The sequence below is a fragment of the Poecilia mexicana genome, unplaced genomic scaffold (assembly GCF_051168715.1).
Source record: "Poecilia mexicana isolate PSO_F unplaced genomic scaffold, ASM5116871v1 scaffold_2, whole genome shotgun sequence".
Lineage (NCBI taxonomy): Eukaryota > Metazoa > Chordata > Actinopteri > Cyprinodontiformes > Poeciliidae > Poecilia > Poecilia mexicana.
Window position 1 is genome coordinate 19,501,082 of NW_028263371.1, and position 11,696 is coordinate 19,512,777.

The 11,696-nt window shown below is 36.4% G+C and overlaps 1 pseudogene; it reads right to left on the reverse strand.

Moving 5' to 3' along the window:
- Nucleotides 1-244: 244 nt before the first annotated feature.
- On the reverse strand, nucleotides 245-398 carry LOC148160551 (5.8S ribosomal RNA; annotated as a pseudogene).
- Between the last annotated feature and the right edge of the window lie 11,298 nt (nucleotides 399-11,696).

Sequence of the window (11,696 nt, forward strand, 5' to 3'; positions counted from 1 at the left end):
TTGAAATGCAGTGTGAATTGGCGGATTGCGTCTTTCAGCCTGATTTAAAAATAGGATGGCGGATTTAGCTTCGTTAAGTTTATAACCGGAAATATAACCAAACTCATTGATAGTTTTAAGTAGTTGAGGGATTGAGCACTTCAGATTAGACATTAAAATAATGTCATCTGCAAATAGTCCAATTTTAGATTCAATGCTTTTTATTCTGACACCCTGTATGTTTTGATTGTTCTTTTTCAGGTGGTGACAGTATATATATATATATATATATATATATATATATATATATATACACACTAATCACTAATGTGATTTGTGTCCTGCAAAATCACATTAGTTCTCGCAGCTAGCTGCGTTCTTCATCGACGCACGAGCCGAGTGATCCACCGCTAAGAGTTGTCTGAGTTTTGTTTTTGTGGAGGACAAGCTCAGATTATATATATATATATATATATTATATATATAAACAATATTAAAAATATAGTTTTTAAGATTTCATATTAAAAACAATACGACATATTGTTTTTTAACTTGCATTGTTTCAAAATGAGCTTCATGTAGCACCGAGGCTTAAATACAATTTCTTAATGTAGTATAGTTAATTATTTTCCCACACAAAAAAGTAGCAAAAACACTAAAACAGAACATCCGGTCTGTTACATTATGTTGTCAGACTTGATGTCTATATTGTGATTATTAATAAGTTTTCGCCTGAGCACAGCGGTGGTTGATTAACTGATTTTAACAGCTGCTCTACCGATGACTTGGTGGGCTGGTTGTTTAGTGCTAACGGAACCAAAACACACCGAACTGCGCAGTGACCCACTGGTCACTTGTTCAATGTTTTTATTTAAATTAAAACATAAGGTTCTGTGCCTCCATCCTATCTAAATCAACTTGTTTCATCTGACCCAACAAACAAAGCGTACAACTATCCACTGTTCCAAAGTTGTCCTCTGTCCTATCCAAATAATTCAACTTTAGATTTGTCAGTTTAGCAAACTCGAGTCTTGCCGAGAGACGTGTTCCTTATTGCACAACTCCCAAGAAACCTGAACCTGTTTAATCTCTTTGCGGTTGTAGGAGGAGACGAAACATGAGCATTCGTGTTTATGCTCAGTCTCATGGCACGGAGGTTCACATCGACGGTAGTAAGAAACTGTTGGAGACCCTGTGACGTTTTATGTGGAGAATTATTTTAGCATCTTGCATTTCAGGGTGAACTTGCTTAGACAACCAGACCTGGTCACGTTGGCAGTTGTTTAAAATGTCCGGTACTAGTAGAAAATTTGCGTTTTGAAGCAAACGTGCTTCAAAATGCTTGATACGCTCAAGCGTAACTTCTAGGTGGGAATAAATGTGTGGGGCTTTAATTATTAACATTTCACCAGTTATATTGTGCTATGATTTTTTTTTTTAAAGCATTTTAAATGTTTTTCTACTTACATTTTTATTGTTTATGTAACTTGAAGTTTTCAGAATATATTTAAATTGACTTTAAATATCAATATATTGAAATATATAAGAAAAGTACGGAAGCGCATTGCTATCACGCAGGAAAAAAATTTTTTCGAGCGCTATCACGTTATAACGTGATACGTATCTTGTTAAAACGTGATAGTATCTTGTTAAAACGTGATACGTATCTTGTTAAAACGTGATAGTTATCTTGTTAAAACGTGATACGTATCTTGTTAAAACGTGATAGTTATTTCGTTAAAACGTGATAGTATCTTGTTAAAACGTGATATAGTATCTTGTTAAAACGTGATACGTATCTTGTTAAAACGTGATAGTTATTTCGTTAAAACGTGATAGTATCTTGTTAAAACGTGATAGTATCTTGTTAAAACGTGATACGTATCTTGTTAAAACGTGATAGTTATTTCGTTAAAACGTGATAGTATCTTGTTAAAACGTGATACGTATCTTGTTAAAACGTGATAGTTATCTTGTTAAAACGTGATATGTATCTTGTTAAAACGTGATAGTTATCTCGTTAAAACGTGATGGTTATCTCAAACGTGATACGTATCTCGTTAAAACGTGATAGTTATCTCATTAAAACGTGATACGTATATCGTTAAAACGTGATACGTATCTCGTCAAAACGTGTTATGTATATTGTTAAAACGTGATATGTATCTTGTTATAACATGATAATTTTATGTCCAGGAAGTGGCGGTATTATGCTAGGCTAGTACAGTGGCTAACATGAATTGGTCAGATTTCCTTTCATGTTTGGTCTACAACATGTAGAGATACGGATGCTGCTTTGCACTGTGGTTAAAACCATTAATAGCATGCGTACTCTGAGCAGGATCCTAAACAGAACAGGACTGCACAGAAAGAAACGTCAGTCCGGTCCTCTAGCTGTAGCGGCGTTCCTGACTGTCTGGATCGAAGCTCAAGTTGGCTTCCGGTTGTAGCTTCTGATTCGGGAAATGGCTAAAGGGAGATTATAACGAGGCTCAGACGTATTTGCTGAACAGTTTCTGTTCAGATTTTTTTTAACAGTACACTTGCTGAACAACGGCAACGGCTGTTCGTAACCAAGCAACCGAAATCAACAGAAGGCTAGGTAATGGCAAAAGACAAAACTAGATCCTGTTAAGCATTCTTCAAAATAAAAGACTTCCTCTCTCCAAAATAAATCATACATAAAGCTTTGAATTTAATTATTTTTCACGTCACCTTTTGGAATTGTGTACAATCAAGTTAAATTCGGTGAATAATAATAATCATGTAAATTATACTTAACATATGACTTGACATATGACTGTAAATAAGTAACTAATCATGGAAATTATATTTAACATATAAATGTTAAGAAATCATTTGTTCTGCTTTAAAAACGAACATAAATCGACACTTCAAATCTGGAGTAGATTATTCTAATCTACGCTAATGGCAGAATATTTCAAACCTAGTTTGTGATTTGTGAAATCTTTATCTGAATTGAAACCTCAGTAATGAGAGATTTAAAAATATTTTTGCATCTGGAGTGCATTAGAAATAAACTCCTATCACATTTACAATATTTGTTATTATTTTAACCTTCTGTTTTCTTTCACTTTTTTGTCCTAGAGCACCTGCCTTTTTGTGTGGCTTACAAGGATCCATCAGCTGGGATAATAATGCCAACAACTTTTCAGATTCCAATTTATAGTGATGCAACATAGCATCAGAGATTAATAATCTATTCCAGGTCGGAAGTGTCTAAGTATGTTAGCTTTAAAAGTTTAATAATTAAAGATGCTACCCATGTCCTTAATTGGTCACATCAATATTATAAAAATTACAATATTGCCAAAATTCTTATATGTTTTCCAATCAGTTTCAATTTCCTCACTCCCCTTCTTCTTTAAGGAGCTAAATATAACTTTTTACAACTTCACTTGAATGGTAAACGCCCGAGAATGAAGCTGTCTCTCTTATATCTGCCATATGACAGAGGGTGTTAACAATTATCAAACCTATTATGTTATTTCAACCCAGATCAGGGCAGCAATGTTTTACTTTACTGCCAGACAGCCCCCAGCATGGGTTACTATTGTGTCCCACTGGATCTCTATTGCTATAGACTTGTACATGTACTCATCAGGTATAAATATACTCAAAGTTAATTCAGCAAACAAAATACCCATTTCTGAAAAATACAATGATGATCTGGCAAAAAACACTTGATTATTTGGGAGAAATGCAACAACTATTCGATGTAATGTTCATCCATGTAGAGCAGGATTTAAACTGCTAAGGATATAGCTAAAGTGTCTGATCTTTTTCCAGGGAAGGTATTTATGTAACTTGAAGAAATTAAAAACAAACATGATATTCCTACAAAATATTTCTATAACTATCTTCAAGTTCAGAGTTTTATTTTATCAAAGCAACACAATAATCTTTATCTACCCATAATCACGTTTTAACCAGATACGTGTCACGTTTTAACGACATACGTATCACGTTTTGACGAGATACTATCACGTTTTGACGAGATACGTATCACGTTATAACGTGATAGCGCTCGAATTTTTATTTTTTCCTGCGTGATAGCAATGCGCTTGCGTAGAAAAGAACATGATATTTCTGTTCTCTTTTTTCCATATTACTACACATGTGTTGCTCATGAAGCCACTGACAAATAGCACACCCATCATGTCACTGTCAAACCTTTTGTAATCTGCCTTTGCCAGGCTCTCTCTCGTTTTCTTTGCTCAGATAAACTGTAGTGGATCTGCAAATTGTGCCTCGGATCTGTACTACAGTTGCATCAAATACGTTTATGATTAAACCCGGTAATACTTGTTTGTTACTGCCTCTGTCTGTCTCTATCATTAGTTAATCAATGTGGCCTCTTGTTTTTTTTTTGGAGCCTTGCACAAGCAGAAAGCTGTTTGTTTTGCAGTGACTGCTGAAGGCACTTCGACTGTGAAACGTGATATAATAAGGCGTTCACGCTTCGCATACCGGACATAGTAACAGTGTGCCTGCTGAGGGTTTTTCATTATTAGTATTGATCGGTTGTCATTGTTGCAATAAAACACAATTATGTTCAGAATATCTGGTTTATTGCTCTCATTCCTAATCAAATAGCTTTAGATCTTTTGCCAGTCAAGCTACAACTCACATATTTGTGTGTGTGTGTGTGTGTGGGGGGGGGGGGTTAGTGCCAAATGCTAAATGATCATCAGTGTCCCAAGGAAAAGCATAGCTTTCCTTGAGTAAACGGTAAAGCAGAGCTGTCTTTACTAGTCCTAGGACACTTGCAGCTCATGTTAAGTTTCTACTTTGTCACTGACACTCACAGATTCTATTTTCACTTTCTGTCTTTCTTCGGTGTTTACGTGGAAGTACTGACATTTTGGACAAAACTGTTCCCGCTGAAAGTAAACATCAAAATGTGTCAAAATGAGTGAAAAGCTTTGCATCGAAAGAAGCGTGTCACTAAAGCAGCAGAGAAACAGCCAATTGTGGAAACTGGGGCAGAACGTATTGAGTCTCAGAACTTTAAGCTCTGATAATAATAATAATAATAATAAAAAAAAAAAGCTTTCAAATGACTTGGTTTGTTTTGCTGTTTTTTCTCTGTGAAATTAGTGTGTGATGATAGAGTCATCCAATTACTGAAGAAGTTTATACCCAGGGTACCCAGAGTGTATTTTAATGAACTGAGCTAATAATAAATACCACTGGCTGCTTGGGTGCAACCTCTCAGTTGACCGTTATGGGATGCAGGCTCAAAATGCAAATTAATTTACAGCGGCTTCAAACGAAGCTGTGAAAAGGCCCTCTGGTGTTGTGGATTGGTACGCTTTTAAAGCTCTTCAACCCTCTGCGGGGCTATATCTGAGTAGTTTGTCTTTGCCAAGAAGCTGGTCACGGCTGTGAGTGGGGTTGGCCCTTTTGGGGACAGATAATCGCCCCCTCTGGTATCATGCCTTATGCAGCTTGAGACCTTCTGTGGATAATACCGGTCCCTCTGCTCCACACGGATGTACTCTCTACACTTTTTTGGCTGCTAGTGGCAAAGATGCTTGCTTAAACAGAAACTTTCAGATTTGTGGCTCTCTGGCCATAACATCCCACTGTCCCCCTCCGTCTGCTTACTTGGTAACTAAGAACTGAAGATAAACTCCAAAACCCTGCTGTTGTGGTCCTGACTATCGCCAAGAAAACAATGCTGCTTAGCTGGAAAAATGGGGGGGCGGGGGGATCAGTACCTCACAATAGCTAGATCTACTCAAACATCAGATATATCAATAATAAGCAACAGATAAACATTCGATTGAATATTTCAGTATATACTCCATATTTCTGAATGCTATTTTATTGCTAGTGAATTAGTACCACTGTGGAAGCAAGGCCTAGGGGAATACAGGAGAAATGAGACGGCATAATGCTGGCTGCCTGAAGAGAAGATGTCCATGAACCCGCGTGTGAGGAGGTGCTGAAACTGACACCTGATGAGTTCAATATTTTCCAAGGTTTCCCAATGGGGGGCTAAATGTGTCGGATCAGACTAGAAGGTGAAGACAGAGAAGTCAGCGACATGTCCTTGTAGTCTGCCTTTACTCAGTCAGTTTTAATGAGAAAGACTCATGAAGGGTCCAACAATGAGAGAAGGATTTTCAACCCGGGGAATCGTAAAGTGCTCGGCAGAATCAGTGTGCTGTTTGAATTCTAATGTTAAAATACAGCTACTGTAAAAGCATGAAAAGACAATGATGTGACTAAAAAATATGGCTTAGTTCGTAGGCGTCTCTGAACACAACACTTTACAGAGCCATGAAAAAGCATTCACCCTCTTACAAATTTATTACAGTTTCGCTTTTATTGTTGCAGTTAAATGTTTCAGACCATCAAATCAAATTTGTTCCTGGCAAAGGACAACTTGAGTAAATTTATGAAACTGTTTTCAAGTGATGATTTCATTCAAAGGAAAAAAAAAAACAAAATTGTACAATCAATCTGTAATATTTGGCAGCAAAGACATCTTCTTGTTTTTGGTAGAGTGTTGTCAAAACTTGAAGCTGCATCAAGGTTTGTTTATCCTGCTTTCTCCATTTAAGGTAATGATGTGCTGTGTTAAGAATTTAACATTTTATTGGTAAACTGTTTGGAAGAACAAAAAAAAACATACTTTATCAGGAAAAAGCAGAGTATCAGAGTAAGATTTCGAGACTGATTCGTGTGCCTTCCTGTTCTGCTTTTGACTACGAAACAATGGATGGTCGATATTTGTCTCCCTCTTCACTTGAGGCCCTAAAGTGTAATTCACATTGCTGTATCTTCAAAGTTTTTTTTTTTTTACGGAGCCCATAAGAGGACATGGAGGGGGTCTTAAAAAAAAAAAAGAACTATCCCAACTTTTCTCAATTTTTTTAGGGTGAAAAGGCATGGTTATACAGTTTCGGCAATGCCGGCAGAGGTGGTGGAGTCCTAGATGAGAATATTATGGAAGGAGAGATAAAAATGAAGATGAAGTTTTCTGATTGCACCTTCTGAATCTGGAAGTGGCTAAAGGGTGACTCCACCTAATTTTCCCTGACCTTCAGCATCTTTTACTTATAAAACTACAACACCTAGAGTCTTCAAACCTGGATCACGAAGAAGAACACATCCTCTCGATTTCACCAGTAACTTTGATCATGTGACTCGTGATGCAGAAAAAGTGTTTTCATTGCAGTTCTGCAATGGGATAGATGTACTGAATTAAATACATCTATTTCAATACAGCTGGAAAGCCACCTCATTCCAGCACAATAACCTTTTATCGAAATGTGAGTTGGTGTTTTTCCATTGGGCAAGTTTATTTTTGTAATTTCAATATATGCAATTCAATGGTTAATAAAAACTCAGGATACCAGATATGTCCAATCCACTTCTTCACATCTTTGTCTTTAGGTAATCTCCAAACCATAAACAGGAGATGTGGGACTTTCTACACAAAAACATTGTACAACACCAGTGGAAAGGAGGTCAATCTCATTTTCTTTACACTTCATATTCATATTCCCTACTTTTCATCTTCAATTTGTTTAGATCCTTTAGATCCAAAAGTCAATTTCAATGCAAATCTGTTGATGATGACCCAAAGGAAGTATCTTTGATAGGAAGAATGAATTACATGTAAATAATAGTCTGTGCCACCTGTGGAAGCTTTGTTGCTGAAATTTCTAACAGTAATATTTGTTTTATTTTTACAGTAGCGTTTTTGTGTCAGATAATCTAAATCAGTTTTTGTTTTTTCAAACCGTGGACTCCAGACAATCGCTCCAGTTAGTCAGAACTGTTCTGTTTTTTATGACTTTGCTTGTTAATGAATGATGCTCTGCTTTCAGGTAAACAGCTATTATTTATATTTAATTAAAAAATATTAAATTAAATTACGGAAATACATTAAATAAATACAATTGATAGAAATTGGTTAATTATTTTTAGTGCAGAAAATGATTTTTTTTGTTTCTGTTTAAAGCAACTCGTGCCTATTTTCCTTTAATTGTGCTGCTTAATTATAAATAGCCCTAAATGTTATTAATGCACACAACACTTGATGGATAAGAACAACTTTTTGTTTTATTTCCATGTGTTTACCTTTGTTGGAAAGCTTAGACACTTTCAGAATCTATGAATGACTCAAATAGACGTGTTGACAGCCTAGCCTGTGAAAGGTTAGGACAGCCTGCATATCTAAGGTACTTTGATATGCAGAGTAGTTCATTTTTTACTCAGTGATACCAAAGCCCGGATCCTCCTGCTGTACAACAAACTAAATAATTTATTTTTTGTTGATTTGATCAGAACCAGGCAACCCTTTATTCCATTCAAATTATTCCAGCCTTAACTTCAAAATGCTATGCTTCCCTTTTGTTATGGTTAATGTGTTGACTTAAAGTATAGTTTAACGACCAGTCCTATAATTTTATTACTCACATTCTCATCCATCCAAACCGTCTGGACTTTAATTCTGCACAAATAAGTCAGCCTGAAGAGGATCCTTTAAAAGCCCAATTAATCTCCTCCTGTTCCAGTGACCCTCAGTTTGTGTGCCAAGCATGACGACTAGCATAAAGCACTGCCAGTGGTGATATGAAACATCTGACAGTGATGGGCGATTTTAAAAGTTGCAGCCTACAACCACTGCTAAAGTACAAATTGAAGGGGGAAATGTGTACAAGATGAATTAGATTTATGTGACTAAGTCATTCATCCTTCCAACATGTTGGTATCCAACTCCAGCTGGTGAGCTGAAGTGTGGTTCGGTAAATCCAACGTGACTCAAACCTTTTGTTATGTTCACCCGTCTTTGTTGCTGTTTTGTAATGTTTGGTTTAATTGTTTAAGAAACACCTAATTCAGTTCAATCTTCTGAATTCACCTAATTCAAACGATTGATCTGTGATTGAAAGTTAGATGATAAAGCAAAGGAATTTATAGAGAACTGGCCTCATACTGATGTACTATTTCTATTTACATAGTACAATGCAGACAACATTTTTTAACTGTATGAGCAAATACTGTATCCATGAGCTTAAACATTAGAAATCAAATCGAGTTTTGAAGCTCATTAACACTGCGATGGACTGACGACCTGTCCAGGCTGTGCCCCGCCTTTTACCCGAAACATTCGCTGGAGATAAGCACCAGCACCCCTCCCGACCCCGCTAGGGACCAGCGTGTATAGAAAATGTATGTACGGATGGAAACTCATTAACAGTGGCCTTGTTATGAGCTGCTTACAGCAAGTTCAAAGTGTGTTTTATTTCGCGCAGATACCAACCTGCCTCTTGGTCAATTTAAAAACCAATTTAAAGGATGTTCAAAGTAATTACTTTTGGCTATATTTTACGTGTAGGAAGATTGTCAGTGACCTGCCGTATATTATCAATAAACATGGGAAATCATTTTGAAAAAAATAAAAGATGTCTCATGACCTGGTTGCATCAAGTGAAAATTATGCAACCAAGCCATGGTCTTCTGAAATAGAGTGCTGGACATTTGTATCCAATTCCTTTGTCTAAAAATACGTTTTCAAAGCAGTTATTATATAATCATATTTTTATAACTACTTTATTAGCATTTTTCAACAGCTACATAGTGCAATGCGTAGAAGCTATGCAACAAAATGCTTTTAATAAAGTAAAAAGGTATGACGTCTGCAGCATTCTGAACAAATTGTGAAACAGAAACATGTGACTATAATTTCTCCAATTTGTTTAATAATTTCACTCCACAAATTGAGATTTTCTTTCCAGGTTAACAGGGCATGATGTGTTTGAGAGCCTCTCAAAATCTTCTCTGTCATTAAGAGGTTTTTGCAAATCAGCTGATAATATTTTGTTCCTCACCAGAAACGGTAATATTACTGATTACATTAACATGTAATCAATACTCTTCAATACATGTTGATTTCAAAAACAAAAGGTTTGTGTTGTGATCCAAAAATCCCGCATTGTTGATTATCCTGAAAGTGTAAAGCATTAACGTATAAATATTAATGGGGAAAACACTAATTTACTAAATGCAAAATTTTTACATTTCTTTGAGAAAAGACAGGATGAAATGATCTTTTTTATGCATAATGTTGCCACTTTCTCTCCGCAGATTAAAAGCTGCAGCAGTGTCACTCCAAATGTCTCACAGCAACACTCTGGTTTAGCAATTAGATAGGAGAGAGGTGAAAGGTCAGACTACTGAAACAAGAGGATCATGAATTTTAGCTGCATAACATTAAAAATGACAGACAGCTGTGCAATGAGCACACACAAAAGAGCATACACCTGCAGTGAATTGCAAAACTATTCACTGCTTCTAATGAAAAGCCCACACAGTTGGACACAGCAGGCTCCGTTCCCACAGTCCACTGCATCAGTGGACTACTACTGCCACTACTTATAAGTTTTGTAGTGGTTGCTTGGTTCTGCTGAACTAAAATCAGCAAAATGTGTCAACAGGGTGGAATATTTTATGCCCCAATGAGATTATTAGCGTTGTTCTGCAGGCCGACTGATGATCACAGTCGGTGATCTGCGCAGCCCTTCACAACCTGTTGCAAGACAAATACTGAGAACAAACAAGGAACTGTTCTTTTTTATGGACCTACAAGAGACTTTTACCTGAACAATTGCTCGCATCATCAGCAAACAAGACAAACTTTAACTTCTGAAGCTTTCCTAGCTTTTCTGAGGCCTTAAATAATGCCATTTTTTTACAGAGTGAACAAAATAAGGAGCAACACTGGCCCCTGTGGGACGTCAGGTAATGTTTGAAAAGTTGGATGTTTGATCACTGTTGAGACGAAATAAAACTTTAGCTTATTCACTGGGAAAACGGAACCTGATCAACCGAAGTTTTCTGAGACGTCATTGTTCTTCTGGACCTACTGAACGCTTTTTCCGAGACGAGCTGTGAGAAATCTGCTTCCTTTGATAAGCTGATGGGAAGTTCCATGTTTACGTAACTGGGGAATATGAAAAGTGATGCACTTTATCTTTTCTTCACTCTGCTGGACCACTCAGGGAGTCCCATTTTCTTTGCTTGACCATTAAATAAAATAATCAAAACGCTTTTTGGTTTGTTCTTGATTAAAAAGTGGTTTCACCTTAAAATGGGATTTATTCATCTCCATAACATCACTAATTTGAGCAAACTGTTGTCTGCTCTCTATGTACAGTTCATAACACACCATATCTTCCTGGTTGTTTAAAAAAAAAAAAAAAGTATGGTCTTATGCACACTTTATTTGAAGGGGTGTGCATAAAACCCTTTGTTATGAACATGAAGGGGTTTTTATGACTGTTGTCATGAAGGGTCATTTGGTCAATAATGACATTTTTAATGCAAAGTTGCATTAAAAATGTCAAATTTGCATTAACAATCCTGTTATTTACTGAATGACACTTATTGATAACAGTCAAAAATTTACAAAGACTTCTTCATGTTCATGAACATAAATTACGTTGGAAAGCTTAGACACTTTCAGAATCTATGAATGACTCAAATAGACGTGTTGACAGCCTAGCCTGTCAAAGGTTAGGACAGCCTGCATATCTAAGGTACTTTGGTATGCAGAGTAGTTCATGTTTTACTCAGTGATACCAAAGCCCAGATCCTCCTGCTGTACAACAAACTAAATAATTTATTTTTTGTTGATTTGATCAGAACCAGAATGACACTTATTGATAACAGTCAAA